Here is a 21,714-nt window from a genome sequence, read left to right on the forward strand (position 1 = left end):
ACTCCCACCACTGTGTGAAGCCCCCCCCCCAATGTTCCCTTTAAACTCCCCCCCCCCCCCACCCTTAACCCATGTCCTCTGGTTTCTATCTCCCCTTGCCTCAGTGGAAAAAGCCTGCTTACATTCACTCTATCTATACCCATCATAATTTTATATACCTCTATCAAATCTCCCCTCATTCTTCTACACTCCAGGGAATAAAGTCCTAACCTATTCAACCTTTCTCTGTAACCGAGTTTCTCAAGTCCCGGCAACATCCTCGTAAACCTTCTCTGCACTCTTTCAACCTTACTTGTATCCTTCCTGTAATTTGGTGACCAAAACTGAACACAATACTCCAGATTCGGCCTCACCAATGCCTTATACAACCTCATCATAACATTCCAGCTCTTATACTCAATACTTTGATTAATAAAGGCCAATGTACCAAAAGCTCTCTTTACAACCCTATCTACCTGTGATGCTATGTTTAGGGAATTTTGTATCTGTATTCCCAGATCCCTCTGTTCCACTGCACTCCTCAGTGCCTTACCATTAACCCTGTATGTTCTACCTTGGTTTGTCCTTCCAACGTGCAATACCTCACACTTGTCAGTATTAAACTCCATCTGCCATTTTTCAGCCAGTCCAAGTCCCTCTGCAGGCTCTGAAAACTTTCCTCACCGTCTACTACACCTCCAATCTTTGTATCATCAGCAAATTCGCTGATCCAATTTACCACATTAGCTAGCAGTGTGGTGCTGAACTAAACTAAACCAAATACCCCTGGTTTGAAGTTGATATTCTATGTTGCTCGTTCATTTTTTGTCATTTGTGTGATTTGTTCTTTTATCGCATGTTAGGTGCTTGGTGTTTTTTTTTTGAACAGGTTCTATGGTGTTTCTTTGTTTCGTGGCTGTCTGCAGGAAGATGAATCTCAGCATTGTATTCAGTGCACATACTTTGAATCTTTATATTTATTATCAAAGGATGTATATGTCACCATATACAACCCACTCTTGCAAGCATTCGCTGCAGAACAAAGAAATAAAATAGAGTCAATGAGAAACTACACAGGCTGACAACCAACATGCAAAGGAAAACACTGTACAAATACAAACAAATGATAAACAAACAAATAGATAAATAACTCAGAACATGAATAGAGTCCTTGAAAGTCAGTCTATAGGTTGTGGAATCAGTTCAATGTCGGGGGTGAGTGAATCGGAATCAGGATCAGGTTTATTATCACGGGCATGGGGCTTGAAATTTGTTAACAGCAGCAGTTCAATGCAATACATAATATAGAAGAAAAATAATAAATCAATTACAGTAAACATATTGAATAGATTACAGTATACATATATTGAATAAATTTAAAAAACAACAAAAAACAAATAAACTATGTTTAAAACTAGTGAGGTAGTATCCAAGGGTTCAATGTTCATTAAGGAATTTGTTGGCAGAGGGGAAGAAGCTGTTCCTGAATCACTAAGTGTGCGCCTGCAGGCTTCTGTACCTCCTCCCTGATGGCAATAGTGAGAAAAGGGCATGCCCTGGGTGCTGGGGGCCCACTCTGGTTCAGGAGCCTGATGGTTGAGGACAACACTTGTTAATCTCCTTTCAATTTTCCCTTCTCACCTCAAATCCCTGCCCTCTAATATTTGATATTTGCACCCGAGGAAAAAGGCTCCATTTACCTTAACCTCTTTTTCCTCGTGGTTTTCTGCACTTTTATTAGGAATCCAGAGCAGGTTCATGGAATGAAAGGTTATGGGGAGAAGGTAGGAGAGGGATAATAAATCAGCCATGATGGAATGGTGGAGCAAACTTGATGGGCTAAATGGCCTCATTCAGGTCCTATATCCTATGGCTTTATAGTCTAAAAGGATAAGAGAGAAAATAAAGAAAAATATTTTCCCCTGCAATGGTAAAAGATGGTAACATTGCCAAGGGCAGCATTAAAAAGTGTGGAGTGGACTACGAAAGGAAATATTAAGGCAGATGACTTAAAACTTCAAAGATATAGGTTTTATTGTACATTACTAAAAAGTTCAAAGAATGGGGTAAATTGAAGGTCTTAGGCTGTAGCATATATATTTAACATATTTGATAATGGAAGAGAAGTTAAAACCAGAGATGCTTGAGTGAGCAGAACTGGAATAGAATAACTATATTCACAAGGTTGGAATTCCAGGGATTTCAGATTTTAAGATTAGCTTTAATTGTTGCAAGTACATCAAAACATACAGGGAAATGTGTCATTCTGCATCATATCAAATCAGCAAGGATTGTGCCAGGCAGCCCAAGTGTCACCCCACTTCATGCCAACATAGCATGTCCAGAACATACTAACCATAACCTGTACATTTTTGCATTATGGAAGGAAACCCATGTGGTCACAGGGGAACATACAAAGTCCGTATGGGGACCGTGGCAGGAATTGAACTGCAATTCATAATCACTAGTACTGTAATGCAATGTGTTAACCATTATGCTAAAATGCCACCTTGGGACAGCAGAATCAGAGTAACATTTAATATCATTGGCCTATGTTATGAAATTTGTTGTTTTGTGACAGCAGTGCAATACATAATTTAAAAACTATAAACAATAAGAAATATTTTTTTAAAATAAATTAAATCAGTGGTGCAAAAAGAGAGCAAAAAGGAAACAAATATAGTGAGGTGGTGTACATGGATTGGTTCATTGTCTGTTCAGAAATTTGATTTCTGAAGGGAAGAAGCTGTTCATAAAATATTGTGCGCCTCTTCAGGTTGCTGTACTTTCTCCTTGATGGTAGCAATGAGAAGATGGCATGCCCTGGGTGATCAGGGTCCTTAATAATGGATGCTGTCTTTTTGAGGCATCGCCTTTTGAAGATATCCTTGATGCTGGGGAGGCTAGTGCCCATTATGGAGCTGGCTGAGTTTGCAACTTTCTGTAGCTTTTTCTGATCCTGTGCAGTAGCCCCTCCATACTAGACAGTGATGAAGCCAGTTGGAATGCACTTCACAGTATATCTGTAGGAATTTGTAAGAGTTTTTGGTGACATACCAAGTTTCCTCAGACTCCCAATGAAATGTAGCCATCGTCATGCTTTGTTTGTAATTGTATCAATACATTTTATCCAGGAAAGATCTTCAGAAATGTTGACACCCAGGAACTTGAAACTGTTCACTCTTTCCACTGCTGCTCCCTCAATGAGAACTGGTGTGTCCCCTTGACTTCCCCTTTCTGAAATCCAAAAATCAATTCCTTGGTCTTACTACTGGTGAGTGCAATGCTGTTGTTACAACAGCACTCAACCAGCTGATCTACCTCATTCTGTGTGCCTCCTCATCACCATCTGAAATTCTACCAATAGTTTTGTCAACTATTTATTTATAATGGCATTTGAGCTACCCACACAGTCATGGGTATAGAGGGAGTAGAGCAGTGGATAAGCACACATCCTGGAGGTGCACCAGTGTTGATTGTCAGTGAAGCAGAGATGTTATTTCCAAACTGCACTGACTGCGATCTCGCAATGAGGGAGGTACAGAGGCCCAGGTTTTGGACCTTGCTGATGAGTACTGAAGGTATGATGGTGTTGAACACTGAGTTGTAATCAATAAACAGCAGCCTGATGTAGGTATTACTATTGTCCAGGTGATTGAAGGCTGAGTGGAGAGCTAGTGTGATTGCATCCACCATAGAGCTATTATGGTGATTAGGCAGTTTGTAATGGGTGCAGATCCTTGCTTAGGGAGGAGTTGATTCTAGCTATGTCCAATCTCTCAAAGTACTTCATCACAGCAGATGTGAGTGCAACTAGATGATAGTCAGAGGCAGCTCAACCTGCTCTTCTTGAGCACTGGTATGAATGTCACCCTTTTGAAGCAGGTCAGGACCTTTGACTGCAGCAGTGAGAAATCCAAGAGGTCCTTGAACACTCCTACCTATTGGCTGGAAGATTTTCAGTGCCCTTCTAGGTACACCATCAGGGCCTGATGCCTTGGAAGGGTTCACCCTCATGAAAGATGTTCTGATGCCAACCTCCAAGACAATGATCACAGGGTCACCAAGTGCAGCAGGAATTCACACAGATGTAGTTTGATTCTCCATTTCAAAGTGTGCAGAAGGTGTTGAACTCATCTGGGAGTGAAGCATCACAGCCATTCATTATGTTAGGAAGTAATGACCTGAAAACCCTGAAAGCTGATGTGCATCTGATTCTCTCTTTAACTTCAATAGGAATTGTTTCTTTGCTCTTAAAAATTGCCTTTAGTAGTCATACCTGGACTTTTGTACAGTTCTGTCCACTAGTCTTGAATGCCACAGATCCAGTCCTCAGCAGACTATGAATCTCCTGGGTCATCCACTGCTTTTGGTTAGGATATGTCCAGTATGTTCTCGAAGACACATTGTCACCCACACAGATCTTAAAGTTGGTGACAACTGTGATATGTTCAATCAGATTCAAAGGTGAAGATGGCTAAGCTGCTTGGGCTCTCACATGGGCTCTACCCTTCAGTAATATCCTCATTCATCTTTTACCCCAGTGTCATTTTCCTGTACAAACTCTGAATCCCTTATTATCTAAAAATCTATCACATCTTAAATATATATTGCAACAATTTAGAGAGTTCCAGAGATTCATTACTGTGGGTGAAGAAATTTCTCCTTGTGTCAATCTTAAATGGTCACTGTGCTGTTCTGAATCTGTGATTGCCAATTTGGAAACAATTGCAGGAGAAACATTGCCCCTGTACCCGTCAACTTTTGGAAGAACTTTGTTTCAATCAGATTTTCTCTCATACTAAACAGTGCAGTCCCATTTTAAAATAATCTCTCCCTAAATGGCATGCCCTCTTCTCATTGTTACCATCAGGAAGGAGGTACAGAAGCCTGAAGTCACATTTAGCAATTCAGGAACAGCTTCTTCCCCTCTGCCATCTGATTCCTAAATAGACATTGAACCCATGAGTATTACATAAAAATCGTTTTTGCACTATTTTAATCTATTCAATATACACTTACTGTAATTGATTTACTTATTTATTCTTTTTTCCAAGTTATCATGTATGCATTGAACTTTACTGCTACGTTAACAAATTTCACAACACATGCCAGTGGTAATAAACCCGATTCTGACAATCATCACAACCCAGGAATCAACCTAGTGAATCCTTGTAGATATACCCTATATTGCTGGTATATTACCACAAGACCATAAGGCATACTTACTTGAACTCCAAGATAGGAGTAGAATTAGGCCAGTCTACCATCATCTACTTCATCCCTCTCAACCCTATTCTCCTGCCTACTAGCAGGAAAATTCAAGGACATTTTCAACCTCTTACTGCTACAGGCAGGAGTTCCCACTTGCTTCAAAAAGACAACAATTATACCAGTGCCAAAGAATAATGTGGGCTGCCTTAACAACTATCGCCCGGTAGCACTCACATTGACAGTGATGAAATGCTTCAAGAGTTTGGTTATGACTAGACTGAACTCCTGCCTCAGCAAGGACCTGGACCCATTGCAATTTGCCTATCGTCACAATAGGTCAATGGCAGATGCAATCTCAGTGGCTCTCCACACGGCTTTGGACCACCTGGACAACACAACCACCTACGTCAGGATGCTGTTCATCGACTATAGTTCAGCATTTAATACCATCATTCCCACAATCCTGACTGAGAAGTTGCAGAACCTGGGCCTCTATCTCCCTTGGTAATTGGATCCTCGACTTGCTAACTGGAAAACCAGTCTGTGCAGATTGGTGATAACACATCCTCTTCGCTGACAATCAACACTGGTGCCCCTCAGGGGTGTGTGCTTAGCCCACTGCTCTACTCTGTATACTCATGACTGTGGCTAGGCATAGCTCAAACACCATCTACAAATTTACTGACGATACAACCATTGTTGGTAGAATCTCAGGTGGTGACGAGAGGGCGTACAGGAGTGAGATATGCCAACTAGTGGAGTGGTGCCGCAGCAACAACCTGGCACTCAACGTCAGTAAGACGAAAGAGTTGATTGTGGACTTCAGGAAGGGCAAGATGAAGGAACACATACCAATCCTCAGATCAGAAGTGGAAAGAGTGAGCAGCTTCAAGTTCCTGGGTGTCAAGATCTGAGGATCTAATCTGGTCCTAACACATTTATGTAGTCATAAAGGCGGCAAGACAGCAGCTATACTCTATTAAGAGTTTGAAGCAATTTGGCATGTCAACAAATACTCAAAATCTTCTATAGTTGTACTGTGGAGAGCATTCTGACAGGCTGCATCACTGTCTGGTTTGGAGGGGCTACTACACAGGACCGAAAGAAGCTGCAGAAGGTTGTAAATCTAGTCAGCTCCATCTTGGGCACTAGCCTACAAAGCACCCAGGACATCTTTAGGGAGCAGTGTCTCAGAAAGGCAGTATCCATTATTAAGGACATCCAGCATCCAGGGCATGCCCTTTTCTCACTGTTACCATCGGGTAGGAGGTACAGAAGCCTGAAGGTGTCATGGTCCGGTCCATGAAGTCTGCATTCTGGTTCACAGTCCGGTCCATGGACTCAGGACTCCAGGTCTTCCAGCTGTCCCTTGTTTGAGTTAATCATAGGCACCTGATTCCCATCTTTGGGCTTGCAATACAAGTAGCCTTGGGATTGAGTGTGGGCTGCTGGTTTGTCTTGCCAGTCCCCCTTGGAGCAACCTGCTGATGGAAGGCTAGTGAAACCATTCATGATCTCTAGGCCTGGTTGGAGGACTACTGCTTCATGAAGCCTTGTTGCCATTCATTGGAATAGTCTTTGTGGTATGGATTTGGCTGTTTCCCAGGCCAGCTGAGTGGCTGCCAGCCACTCCGAGCTAGGTAGGGATCCGGCTGTTTCCATAGCCAGCTGAGGTTGCTGGCTGAACTGAGACTCAGCTTCCCCAGGGCAGAGGTGGAACTGTCTGTCGTTCTGTGGTGTTTGTCTCCTCTTGTCCTCTCCTCTGTGGGGAGAGAGTCAGGCTGTTCTGCCATTGCCCTGCAGAGGACCCTCTCTTGTCTTGCCCTCGCCTCTGTGGGGTAAGTCAGGCCATTTTGCCATTGCCCTGTGGGGGGGGGGGGGGGGGGGAGGGGACCTGTCTTGTCTGTCCTTGCCTCTGTTGGGCAAGTCTGGCCATTCTGCCATTACCTGACAGAGAGACCTGTCCCACCTTGGTGTGGAGATGAAGTTGAGTCCCGGCTTGAAGGATAAGTCCCAGCTCCATGCTGATGTTCAGTTCTCAGTCTGTCTGAGCTCCAAGAACCCAAGCCTCGAGGGCCCCACAGCCTCAAGCCAAGCCTCAAGCCATGTCATGTCCTTGCCTGGTTCTGGGGTCTGAGCCCGAGGCAAGACCCAGGTTCTAGGTCCTTGTCCAGTCTCGGGCTCAGAGTCCAAGCCTTGTCTCCTAGTCCATGGTTTCTAGTCCTGGTCCCGCTTTCCCTTGCCCAAGTCTGCGTTCTTGTCTCTGCTCCTGGTCTGAATTCTGTCACGTCCCTACTCTAGTCAAGTCCTGTTCCTTGCATTTCAGTGTCTGTGTCTTGCACTTGGGTCCGTTCCCAATGCCCCATTATGACAGAAGGCACACACTCTGATTCAGGAACAGCTTCTTTCCCTCTGCCATTCAATTCCTAAATGGAAATTGAAGCTGTGGACACGACCTCACTTTTTTAAAATTATACAGTATTTCTGTTTTTGCACATTAAAATCTATTCAATATGTAATTGATTTACTTGTTTATTTATTATGTTTTTTCCCTCTAGATTAAGTATTGCATTTAACTGTTGCTGCTAACAAATTTCATGTCACGTGCCAGTAATAAACCTGATAAACACGTGCCAGTAATAAACCTGATTCTGATTTTCCCTGTAAATTTACAGCCCTAACTACTTGAGTTTATCAGCCTCCACTTCAATAAAGCTATGTCACCATGCATATTTGATATGAGAATGTTTTTGTTTAAAACATAGCATATTCTCAGATTCTCTTTCATTGCTCTTTGCCCAATCTTTCCTCTCATTCATTATTTTCCACTGCACTCCCCACATCCCCAGAGACCTACTCAGCAGATCAGTTAGCGAATGCAGAAATGGAGTTAACTCATTGCTGTTCATACCTGTCAGCAGAACTTTGAAAAAACAGACTTCTCGAATGAGCAAGATCAGACCAATGCAGAATACTCCAGGTGCACTGTGCCACTTAATTGTGACAGGAGATTGTTGCCAAGCAGTTTCTAACTGATGTCAGTCACACTCACTTATGTGGCCATTAGACATTCCACAGTGCTTAGAGCAAAGTGTTTTTAAATAGCATCAGTTGTGTGTTCAAAAAGCAGTGATTTTTGTCACTGATAGTTGGCAAAAACTAAGCACAAGACCATTCAGAACTGTTTTGCTCACTGCAGTTTCAGGCATTTTTGCTTGGAGATGCCAGAAACGGCTGGGAGTGAAAATGAAACAATTTCACTACTTCAGCAAGTTAGGAAGTACAAAGAATTTGAAGGTATCAACAATCATCTTGATTGTTACTGAAAATGAACATTTGGAGGATGCAATCATTGAAAGCATTATATGAAGGCATCCATTATCTGCACTAGATGTCTGTGCTGATTTTGTTCATTTACAGTCAAAGGAATGTGCCAGCATTCACTGGATGAATTACTACATTGATAACTATTAAGAACTAATAGTTTTATAGTACTGTATTGGTACAGTTCTAATTTGTTCTACATTTTATTTGAATATGTAATTTGTTACTTAGTTAAATGGTAGCTTTTATATCATTTTAACTATGTATTTCCATGAAACTGGCTAATTGGGCAGCCACTTGATTGGGCCAAAATGTACTGGTCACAATGTGTCCCAATTAACTGGAATCCACTGCTCCCCTCGAGGTGGTGTCTAGAAAAATAATAAAACTGAGATTTCTGAACAAACAATTAACCATGAGCAGTACCTTACTATTTTTGCCCCTTTTTGCACTATGTATATATAAATACATTCATATACAGTGGGCACGTGGCCAAGTGGTTAAGGCATTCGACTAGCGATCTGAAGGTTGTGAGTTCGAGACCCAGCCGAGGCAGCTTGTTGTGTCCTTGAGCAAGGCACTTAACCACACAGTACTCTGCAACGACACTGGTGCCATATCAGCCCTTGCCTTTCCCTTGGACAACATCGTTGTCGTGAAGAGGGGAAACTTGCCGGTCTTCCATACAACCTTGCCCAGGCCTACGCCCTGGAGAGTGAAGACTTTCCAGGCGCAGATCCATGGTCTTGCAAGACTAATGGATGCCTTAATACAGTGTATGCATATATTGTATATATATAAAAAATATGTAATGCATACATAGATAAACAATGATATTAACATATTACAAAAAATATACATTTCTTACTGTAATTTACAGTGAGTCCTCCATTGGTCAGGATCAATCATGGATGTTGCATCCTAGCAATCTATGCAGTCAATTATAAAAGCCAATACACAATCCTGGGCAGTACGATATGGAGAGCAAGCAGTTGCCCATGGATTGAGCTCTTCCCCTCTGCACAGTTGATGAATCAAAAGGAATGGCAAAACCTGATACAGTTTGGCACCAGCAGCATCACAGGAGTTGTCAGTCAGCATTGAACTCCATGTAAGACTGTCTTAAGGACTCCAGATCTGAATTTCTCCTCAGGGTTCCCCCCCCCCCACCCCCAAGCCTTCCTCGGGGTTTACTCCAAGGTAGCAGAGGTTTGAGCTCGGAGTTTTCCTTCTCCTAGATAAACTGCCAACCACAGCTGACAAGCCCCATCTACCCAAATTTAGTGTATTTTATGTACAGTACTACAGCTGTACTTCCACTGGTCTGATAATTTACTGGCAATAGGGGGTTTGGAAGAGATGCTGATGAAGGGGTTTAAGTGCCTCAGTACAAGTGAAGAATCCCAACCTGGATTCAGATGATAACATCAAAGGCTGGCAGATAGATGATGGATAGGGGACAACTAGTAATTTATCCTTTGGGTAATGAAAAGGGAGCAAACAGAAGCATTAGCAGCAGGGAATTCCTTCTGTGATTGGGTAAATAAGGTAAGCAAGAGAACATGTTCCATCAATTGGATACCTTTGGAGAAATCCAAGGAAAATCATATCAAAAAATGTCAAATCACAGACAGATCAAGACTAATAAGGGATGGATCAGAATGTCACAACAGGGTGCTGGAAACAGACCCAAATGCAAGACACAGACACTGAAGTATAAGGAACAGGACTTGACTAGAGTAGGGATGTGACAGGATTCAGGCAAGGAGCAGACAAGAACACAGAGTTGGGCTAGGGAAAGCGGGACCAGGACTAGGAACCATGAACTAGGAGACAAGGCTTGGACTCTGAGCCAGAGACTGGACAAGGACCCAGAACCTGGGTCTTGCCTCAGGCTTGGACCCTAGAACCAGGCAAGGACATAACTTGGCTTGAGGCCTGGGGCCTGGGAGCACGGCTGCGGGACCCTCGAGGCCTGGGGTCTTGAAATGCGGAGGCTGATAACTCGAAGACTGAAGCTGAGAGACAGACTGGGAACTGAACATCATAGAGCCGGGACTTATCCTTCGACAAGTCAGGACTCATCTTTAACACAACACAAAGATGAGACAGGACAGAACATAGACAGAGCCAGGACTCAACTTCATCCCCACACCAAGGTGGGACAGATCTCTCCATCAGGTAATGGCAGAACAGCCAGACTTACCCAACAGAGGCAAGGATAAGACGAGACAGATCCCCCTGCAGGGCAATGGCAAAACAGCCTGACTTACCCCACAGAGGCAAGGACAAGAATAGATGAACTCCAAAGAATAACAGACAGTTCCATCTCTGCTCCGGGGAAGCTCCAAGACTCAGTTCAGCCAGCAACCTCAGCTGGCTATGGAAACAGCCAGATCCCTACCTAGCTTGGAGTGGCTGGCAGCCACTCAGCTTGCCCCGGAAACAGCCGAATCCATACCGCAAAGACCACTCCAACAAATGGCAACAAGGCTCCATGAAGCAGTGGTCCTCCAACCAGGCCTAGAGATCACAAATGGTTTCACTAGCCTTCCATTAGCAGGTTGCTCCAAGGGGGGACTGACGAGACAAACCAGCAGCCCACACTCAATCCCAAGGCTACTTATATTGCAAGCCCAAAGATGGGAATCAGGTGCCTTTGATTTAGTCAAACAAGGGACAGCTGGAAGACCCAGAGTCCTGAGTCCATGGACCAGACCGTGAACCAGAATGCAGACTTCATGGACCAGACCATGACATTTCCCCCCCCCCCTCTTTACAGGAGCCTCTGGGCAACTGAAGAGGCTCTCAAAGACCAAGGACAACTCGGGCAGGTGGGAGGTTTCAGCACTAGGGAATCCTAGATGGCGAGAGTTCATCTCCAGTGTCTATGTCACTGGGTCCATGGGTGGCTGGTTTGTTCTATCACAATAGGGTGCACGAAACAGACCTAAATGCAAGACACAGGCACTGCAGTACAAGGAACAGGACTAGAGTAGGAACATAACAGGATTCAGGCAAGGAGCAGGCACAAGAACACAGTTGGGCTAGGGAAAGCAGGACCAGGATGAGGAAACAGCCTCAGAGACAAGGCTTGGACTCTGAGCCTGAGACTAGACAAGGACCCAGAACTTGGGTCTTGCCTCAGGCTTAGATACCAGAACCAGGCAAGGACATGATATGGCTTCAGGCTGGGGTCTTGAGCTTGGCTTGGGATCCTCAAGGCTTGGGATCTTGGGTCTTGAGCTTGGCTGTAGGCTGGGATCTTTGAGGCTTGAGGTCTTTATCTTGAAATGCAGAGGCTGATAACCCAGAGACTGGAGCTGAGAGACAGACTGGGAACTGAACATAGCACCAGGACTTATCCTTCAACAAGCCAGGACTCAACTTCATCTCCACACCAAGGTGGGACAGGTCTCATCATCAGGTAACAGTAGAACAGCCAGACTTGCCCAACAGAGGCAAGGACAAGACAAGTCCCCCCACAGGGTAATGGCAAAATGGCCTGGCTTACCCCACAGAGGCAAGGACAAGAATAGACAAACTCCAAAGAACAACACAGTTCCATCTCCACTCCAGGGAAGCACCAAGTCTCAGTTCAGCCAGCAACCTCAGCTGGCTACAGAAACAGCCAGATCTCTACCTAGCTTGGAATGGCTGGCAGCCACTCAGCCAACCCAGGAAACAGCCAAATCCATACCTCAAAGACTACTCCAACAAGTGGCAACAAAGCTCTATGAAGCAGTGTTCCTCCAACCAGGCCTAGATATCACAAATGGTTTCACTTGCCTTCCATCAGCAGATTACTCTAAGGAGAACTAACAAGATAAACCAGCAGCCCACACTCAATCCCAAGGCTACTTATATTGCAAGCCCAAAGATGGGAATCAGGTGCCTATGATTAACTCAAACAAGGGACAGCTGGAAGACCCGGAGTCCTGAGTCTATGGACTGGACCGTGAACCGGAATGCAGACTTCACGGACCGGACCATGACACAGAATCAGAATCAAGTTTATTATCACCAGCATGTGACGTGAAATTTGTTAACTTAGCAGCAGCAGTTCAATGCAATACATAATATAGAAGAAAAAAACACAAAATAAAATAATAAATAAGTAAATCAATTACAGTACACATATATTGAATAGATTAAAAATTGTGCAAAAAACAGAAATGCTATATGTTTTAAAAAGTGAGGTAGTGTTCAATGTCCATTTAGGAATCAGATTTCAGAGGGGAAAAAGCTGTTCCTGAATCAGTGTGTGTGTGCCTTCAGGCCTCTGTATGGTAACCTGATGGTAACAGTGAGAAAAGCGCATGCCCTGGGTGCTGGAGGGTCTTAATAATGGACGCTGCCTTTCTGAGACACCGCTTCTTGACGATGTCCTGGATACATTGTAGGCTAGTACCCAAGATGGAGCCGACTACAGTAGATTTACGACCCTCTGCAGTTTTTTTCAGTCCTGTGTGGTAGCCCCCCTCCCCCCCCCATAACAGACAATGATGCAGCCTGTCAGAATGGTCTCCACGGTACATCTATACAAGTTTTTGAGTCTATTTGTTGACATACCAAATCTCTTCAAACTCCTAATGAAGTTTCGTCGCTAAGCCGCTGTCTTGCCTTTTTTTATAACTGCATCGATATGTTGGGACCAGGTTAGCTCCTCAGAGATCTTGACACCCAGGAACTTGAAGCTGTTCACTCTCTCCACTTCTAATCCCTCTGAGGATTGGTATGTGTTCCTTTGTCTTACCCTTCCTGAAGTCCACTCTTTCATCTTAATGACGTTGAGTACCAGGTTGTTGCTGCAACACCATTTCACTAGTTGGCATATCTCACTCACTCTATCTCATATATGGTCACCACCTGAGATTCTACCAACAATGGTTGCATCATTAGCAAATTTATAGATGGCATTTAAGCTATGCCTAGCCACACAGTCAGGGTATACAGAGAGTAGAGCAGTGGGCTAAGCACACACCCCTGCGGTGCACCAGTGTTGATTGTCAGCGAGGAGATGTTATCACCAATCCACACAGGTTGTGGTCTTCCGGTTAGGAAGTCAAGGATCCAACTGCAGAGGGAGGTACAGAGGCCCAGGTTCTGCAACTTCTTGATCAGGATTGTGGTAATAATGGTGAGCTATAGTCGATGAACAGCATCCTGACATAGGTGTTTGTGTTGTCCAGGTGGTCTAAAGCCATGTGAAGAGCCATTGAGATTGCATCAGCCGTTGACCTATTGTGGCGATAGGCATATTGCAATGGGTCCAGGTCCTTGCTGAGGCAGGAGTTCAGTCTAGTCATGGCCAACCTCTCAAAGCATTTCATCACTGTAGATGTGAGTGCTACTGGGTGACAGTCATTAAGACAGCTCACATTATTCTTCTTAGGCACTGGTATAATTGTTGCCTTTTTGAAGCAAGTGGGAACTTCTGCTCATAGCAGTGAGAGGTTGAAAATGTCCTTGAATACTCCCGCTGGTTAGTTAGCACAAGTTTTCAGAGCCTTACCAGGTACTCCATTGGGACCTTCCATCTTGCGAGGGTTCACTCTCTTTAAAGACAGTCTAACATCGGCCTCTGAGATGGAGATCACAGGGTCCTCAGGTGCAGCAGGGATCTTCACAGCTGTAGTTGTGTTCTCCCTTTCAAAGCGTGCATAGAAGGCATTGAGTTCATCTGGCAGTGAAGCATCGCTGCCATTCATACTATTGGGTTTCACTTTGTAGGAAGTAATGTCTTGCAAACCTTGCCAGAGTTGTCATGCATCCGATGTCGCCTTCAACCTCATTTGAAATTGTCTCTTCACCCTTGAAATAGCCCTCCACAAATCATGCCTGGTTTTCTGGCACAGGACTGGGTCACCAGACTTGAATGCCACAGATCTAGCCTTCAGCAGACGATGTACCTTCTGGTTCATCCACAGCTTTTGGTTTGGGAATGTACAGTAAGTCTATGTGGACACACACTCATCCACACAGGTTTGAATGAAGTCGGAAACAACTGCAGCATGCTCATCCTGGTTGGAAGCTGAATCCCTGAATACGGTCAAGTCCACCGATTCAAAGCAGTCCTGTAAGTGCTCCTGTGCTTCCCTTGTCCATACTTTCTTAGTCCTCACTACTGGTGCTGCAGTCTTCAGTCTCCGCCTATAGTCAGGGAGTAGAAGTACAGTCAAGTGGTCAGACTTCCTGAAGTGAGGGCATGGAATAGCACGGTAGGGATTCTTGATGGTGGTGTAGTTGTCCAGTGTGTCGTTTCCTCTAGTATTGCAAGTGATCTGTTGATGATAATTGAAGATGAAGGGTCTCGGCCTAAAGCACCAACTGTTCATTCTTCTGCATTGATGGTGTCTGACCTGCTGAATTCCTCCAGCATTTTGTATGTGTTACTCAAGATGGGATAGATCATATGTTTCACAGACAGGCAACAATTTAGTCCAAAGTTCAAAGTACATTTAATATCAAAATATGTATACCATATACAACCTTGAAATTCGCCTCCTTACAGGCAGCCACAAAACAAAGAAACCCAATAGAATCCATTGAAAAAAGAAGACTGTCAAATACCCAGTGTGCAAGGGGAAATCAAATAGTGCAAACAATAGAAGTCAGCAAATAACATTCACAGCTGAAGTTCATGAAGGTGAGTCCACAGCCATGAAGCCAGTCATCACTGCAGCTGATTCAGGGGCCCATTATTTGCAGGCTACAGCCGCAGCTCAGTGGAGAGACAGGTAACCTCACAGAGTACCGAGCTGAACCAGCCCATCTCTTGCCTCCGGTCCTGACACCTTGACCTTTTCAATCTGGTCCGGTGTCACACTGGCGGGGCACTGGGAGCAAGGGTGGACCCAAATGCAAGACACATCTTGTGAGGTTACTTAGATTTAGTTTATTGTTCGATACCAGGAGATCAAAGCAGAAGCAGGAATAGCGAACTGGACAAGGACTGAGGACTACGACTAGGCTGGGACCAAGGGTCTGGGCTTGGACTCAGAATCGGCTCCCAGAACTAGAGGAGACATGAAGAGGCTAGGGTATGGACTCTGAGCCCGAGACTGGGCAAGGACCCCATACCTGGGTCTTGCCTCGGGCTCGGACCCCATAACCAGGCATGGACATGACATGGGCCAGGGAGAGGAGGAACATGGAAAACAGATCCTCGGTCTCAGGAGAGCAGGTACCTGGAACCATGGACACATACACAGAGTCGGGACCCCTCCTTGGGTACAGGACATAGGGCCAGGACTCACGACCCCCCGCGGGGCAACGGCAAGACGGCCTGACCTACACCACAGAGGCGAGGACAAGACAAGACAAGACATGACTCCCCGCGGGGCAACGGCAAGACGGCCTGACTTACCCCATGGAGGCGAGGACAAGACAAGACCAACACAAAAGAACACCAGACAGTACCTATCTAGCTCCGGTGATGGAACTAGACTGAAGTGCAGGCGAGGGCTGCAGACGAGAGCTAGAGGCGAGAGGAGCAGAGAAGGGATACAGACAGGGGGGGGTAGGACAGGAATCACAGACCGCCAGGGCCAGGGCTTGACTCGAAACTGGGAAGCTGCCAGGACCAGGACTTGACATGGTACTCGAATGCCGCCAGAGCCAGGACTTGACTTGGTACTTGGATGCCCCCGGAGCTAGGACTTGACTTGGAGCCTCTGGTTAGTGGCGAGCTCTCGACTCGACCCGGGAACAGTAGACAGCAGTTCTTGATTCCCTCCGGCGAGTTAACTGACGGACCCACCTCGGTGAGGAAACTTTGCAGGCTCGCTTTGGCGAGGTAACTTGATAGGGTTGCTCCGGTGAGGAAAGGCGAATTACCGGCACTCGCTTCGGCAGAGACTAGGCTTGCTCCGGCCAGATGACATTGGCACGCCATACCTTGGTGACTTTGCAGATGCTCCCGCACCGAATGGCTGAAAGCCGCAGACTATAAACTACCGGTTCAGCCGAGCGTTAATTGCCTCTAATCACCAAAGTCGAGGGACATGGAAAAACATGGAATCAACGGTCCGGATCGTAACATAAACAAGCTAAATTTAAAGGGACCCCAATCCGGACCATGACATCCGGCACTTAAATCATCCAAACCTTGAGTCATTCCTTGCTCTCAGACCCAGGACCTGCTGCTTCAATAGATTCTCAGGTTCAGGCTCTGCTGCCTCAATTCTGCCTGTACCCGACCTTTCCTATTTGGCCTGGCATTCAAATTGATCAAACCTCCGGGTTTTCTTTGCTCTCAGATTGGGCCTGGGCCCTGCCACCACAACACTAACTCACCTCAGTTTTGCCACATCGAATCACCTCCAAGTCTACACCAGCAAAGGCAAAACATTGGCTCATTCCCCGCTCTCAGGCCCAGGCCCCACGGCCTCGATTCGGCCCATACACACCACGGCACAACAGTCCTGCACCTTCAAGACTTCAGTTCACACCGCAAAAATACTAGGTCTTTGAGGTGGTTCAAAAGCTCAACTGTAAAAAAGTGAACTCCATGGTTTTATGTGGAGCTGGTGTGATATCGTGGCGAGGGTAATAATTGTGAGAATAAATAGAGTGCACGTGGAAAGGATGTTTCCTATACTGTAGTGGGGGAGTCTAAGACCAGAGGGCACAACTTCTGAATAGAAGGACGTCCATTTAGAACAGAGATGAGGAGGAATTTCTTTAGCCAGATGGTGGTGAATCGATGGAACTTATTGCCGAAGATGGCTGTGGAGGACACATCATTGGGTACATTTAAAGTAGGTATTGATAGGTTCGTGATTAGTTAGGGCATCAGAGGTTATGGGGAGAAGGCAGGTGAATGAGGTTGAGAGCGATAATAAATCAGCCATGATGGAATGGAGGAGCAGACTAAATGGGCCAAATAGCCTAATTCTGCTCCTATGTCTTATGGGTTACTTATCCAGGATTAAAGATTTATCAGTAGGAAAGAAAATTAACTTTTTAAAAAAATATAGTAGGCATCTGTCGATCCCAGGGGATCATGGGTTTGTACCTCTGGTGGACTGTGTCCTCTCCAGGGCTCAAGCCTGGGAGGGAAGATCTGAAGAACAGGCTGTTTCCCATGCAGTGGGTTCCCCCTCTCCACATCACTGATGTAGTCCAAGGGAAGGGCAATCGCCGATACAGTTTGGCACCAGTGTCGTCGCCCAGAGGTTGCCAGAGTGAAGTTGTAAGCAACCTCAAACTGCCTTAAGGATCCTGGCTCTGGATTTCTTCCTTGGGGTTTACTTCCAAAACCCTTCCCATTGGTGGATATGGCCGCAAGGCAGCGGAGGTTTAAAATCAGAGTTTTCCTTCTCCTAGGCGGGCTGCTGTCCAAAGCTGATGAGCCCCACCTGCCAAAAGCGACAGGTTTTGAGGGGCCAGTGGTCCGCCTTTGCCCCTTGCCAGTAGAAACAGTTCCACCGGGCCTGGTAGCTAAGCCATACGTGGAGGCCAAGAGCTGGACTTGGTTGTCAGAGGCTGTTAGATTCGCACGCCATTCGGAGCACTTTATAGGTAGCGGGAGCTTATCCCCACCACCACCCCCCCCCCACGGCTATGACAACCTTGGAAACCTAAAAAATATAAAACATCAAGATATTGAGTAACACTGGACCCAAGATCCCTTGTAATTCAGAGAAAGACCAAAACGGCACTAGAGTACTTGAAAATGATAAGGTCACTGTACATGCAGTTTACAAACCAAATGTTCCCGGGAAAATGAAGCTGGAAAAGAATTCAAGCCAAGGCCTGGTCCTGTGGGGATTTACAACAGCACTGCATTTGTAAAATTAAACAGTTTTCCCTCTCACACACATACACACCTGTCGATGTAATATACAACGTGTTTATTATGTATTTCTGACATCGTACGACTGCTTAAATGGACAAACAGGAAAGCGTTTAATATACAAAGTAGCAAACGAACTCAAATGTTAACACTAAGATAAAAAAACGCAATGATGGAAAAGGCGCGAGAGTTGGGTATAAGCAAGTTTCAGGATACCAACTCAAGTCTGAAGGAAGTTAAATTTAACTGTTTGACATACAATGTTCAGCTTCTCCAAAGACACACATATCTGTTTTCATCTGAGTGAAGTATTTATCATTAAGAGATTTTACAGTAGAGAAAGAAAGGCGTTCTTTCACTCCGCACATTGAATCTAAACAATAATCCCAAACAGTTAAACATAAACAAGCATAACCAATCATTACAAACACAAGAGATTCTGCAGATGCTGGAAATACAAAACAACATGCACAAAATGCTGGAGCAACTCAGCAGGTCTGGAAGCATCCATGGAAATAAATAAACTGTCGACATTTCAGGCCGAGACCTCTCATGAGAACTGGAAAGGAAGGGGGCGGGGTGGGGGGAGGGGGGAGAAACCAGAAGGAAAGATTGCAAGCTAGAAGGTGATAGATGCAAATCTTGGTTGAGTGCGTGGTCAAGAGCTGGGAGGGCAGCAGAGATCACGGACGGGGAGCAGTGAGAGAGGTCTCTCTGAACTCACATCGAAGAGAACATTTCTTCTTATAAACACGACATTCTGTAGACACTCACGCTCACAATCCAGAACACTCATTGTACTTCACGATGCAAAATCACTCATCCATTCACAAAAGTCACGAAGCGCCACACAATTTCAATTCTAGCTCCAAGTAAATTTTCTCATAGTCATTATCCACACAGCCATCTGGGAACTATAAACGCCCCAAAAGGAGAAGATTGGGCGCCATGTGCACGGGATGAATCTTTTTTAAGAGTAAAATTCAACGAGAATGAGCTGTATCTCGTTTTCAATGTCATAAACCTAAATGTTCTTTTTCACTGAGTGTATGTTGTGATATATGTTCTATATGTAGGGGATTTTTCTGTAAGCGTCTATACCCGTCTAAAACGTTTAACAATTAATACCATTTTGCAATAATTCGCTGAGACTCTTCTAGAGAATCCTCGTTCCTTTTAATATCTCTGACACTCTATCTCTCTTCCCTTTAAGCATCAGCACCTGAACTGCTGACGTTTTAAATTAAAAAAACACAAGAGATTCTGAAGATGCTGAAAACCCAGAGCAACACACGGGTCCTGATGAACTGTCTCGGTCTGGAACATCAACTGTTTATTCATTTTCATAGATGCTTCCTGACCTTCTGAGTTCATCCAGCATTTTGTGTCTGTTGCTCTGAGATCTTAAATGCACTTCCCAAAATGTTTTCAATCCATTAGAAGCAATCCGTCCTCGAGACAATAATAGCTTAAGTACATCACAACATGCATTAATTTGAAATCCAGCCCCAACAACTCCCGCAGTTTGCCTCCCTTTCTTACTAGGAATTCATTGTTACGATTCAGTAAGTACAGATACCACCCAAACTTCCCCACCCCCTTCTCTTCTCCACCCTACATCCGTCAGCCGAAGCATGTAACGCTTTACTAGTTGGCGCTGGGTTTGTGAACCTGAAAGAGATGCAGATGGATAAGAAAAGGATATCAGGAAATCGCGTCGTTTCTTCCCGGCCTCCCGCACAAAGTGTTTCTGCCTGAGCTTCTTTTCCGGCGGCGAAGATTTTGCTGTCGGGTCGGTGGACTTTGAAATAACTGGGCCTGCGGTTCTGAGCTCTGAACTCACATCTGGCGAGGTCGGGGTGGGGGTGGATGGGTGTAGGAGGTATAACCGGATAAACGTTCCGCATGGAACCCTTCAATTGATTCCCACGTGTTTTGTGCGTCCCTTATTGTTCCCCGTTCCCCAGGAAATTGGAGCTGTCAATCATCTCTCCCCACACATTATTTTGGAATTGGAGAGAAGGTTGACCTTTTTTGGAAATTCGTTCAGCTCTTGCTTTAATTTTGGATACCAGCTTCTACAGTACAAGAATATATCCCGCTTATCTTCTATGACTTACGTCGACTGTTTATTCCCCTTCATAGATGCTGACTAACTTGCTGAGTTCCTCCAGCAGATGCAGAATCGGAATCAGATTTATTATCGCAGGCATATGTCGTGACATTTGTTGTTTTGCGGAGGCAGTACAGTGGCATAGGTAAAATTAGAAATAACAATAAGATATATATATATAATCAACAAAAATATATATCTTATAAAATGTATAATAAGAAATATGTCGGTATCTATATATAAATACATATAGTTGATAGAGAGATAGAGTGATGGTAGACAGATGGAAATAAGTAGCGCAAAAGAGAGCAAAAAAATAGTGAGGCACATTGTGCGTGTTGCTCAAGATTTCCAGCATCTGCAGAATCTCTTGTGTTTGTTCTATTTTTGGTTGGAGTTCAGCAAGATTGTGATAATGTTGGGACTCAGTATTTCTATGATTCCCCCTTATTTATGAAACACTTTTTATCCTCTCGCTACTTAGCCAGCCAGCCTCGTTTTTCCGAAGCAGACATATACATTGCAATATTTCACACGGGCTTTACTTTATTTAACCCCGCAATCTTTTTATGTCCAAACAGAAATGCCATAGAATGTGAGCGCGTTGATTTACCGTATTTTTACGGCAAACAAGGTTTCCTCCATGTTTGCCGTTAGCGAGCCAGTGTGTTTATATTTGTAATCCCGCATTCTGTTAATGAAGAACAATATCCCCAGCTTTTGTTTGCACGTCCCTTCCCCTTTAATGGTGTATTGAGTTCGCCCAGTGTCAGGGGTCATCCAGGGGTCAGGTGGGTCATTGTATTGTGATCACGGGTCAATAAGCAACCGGGCAGCCACTAAATCCACATCATTACCTAAATAGCCAGGAATGCGCGGGGCCATTCAAAGCACAGGGATTGTATTCTTAAAAATAAGATCAATATTTCTTTAAAAAATGGGCCCGTGTGTGTTAATGCGCCTATTAGATTCAGCTAAATTTATGATTCAAAATTGTTCAATGCCAATTCCAATATACAAGTGTAAAGGAGAACAAAATCATTGTTACTCCGGATCCGATGCAGCACAAAAAACGCAATAAGCTAAAGAGCACAACAATAAAAAACACAATAAATACACAAGAAAGTTTATATGGATAGATTGATTATATATCCATAAAGTGATGCTTGGTACAGGAGTATCATATGTGTATTAGCTTAGTCTGTAGGTAGGTGTTCTGGTGCATCTGCGTGTATGTATTAAAGTGTGCGTATACGTGTGTGTTAATATGCATGTATGTTAACGT

Source organism: Mobula hypostoma, chromosome X1 (assembly GCF_963921235.1).
Source record: "Mobula hypostoma chromosome X1, sMobHyp1.1, whole genome shotgun sequence".
In the NCBI taxonomy this organism is placed as follows: Eukaryota; Metazoa; Chordata; class Chondrichthyes; order Myliobatiformes; family Myliobatidae; genus Mobula; species Mobula hypostoma.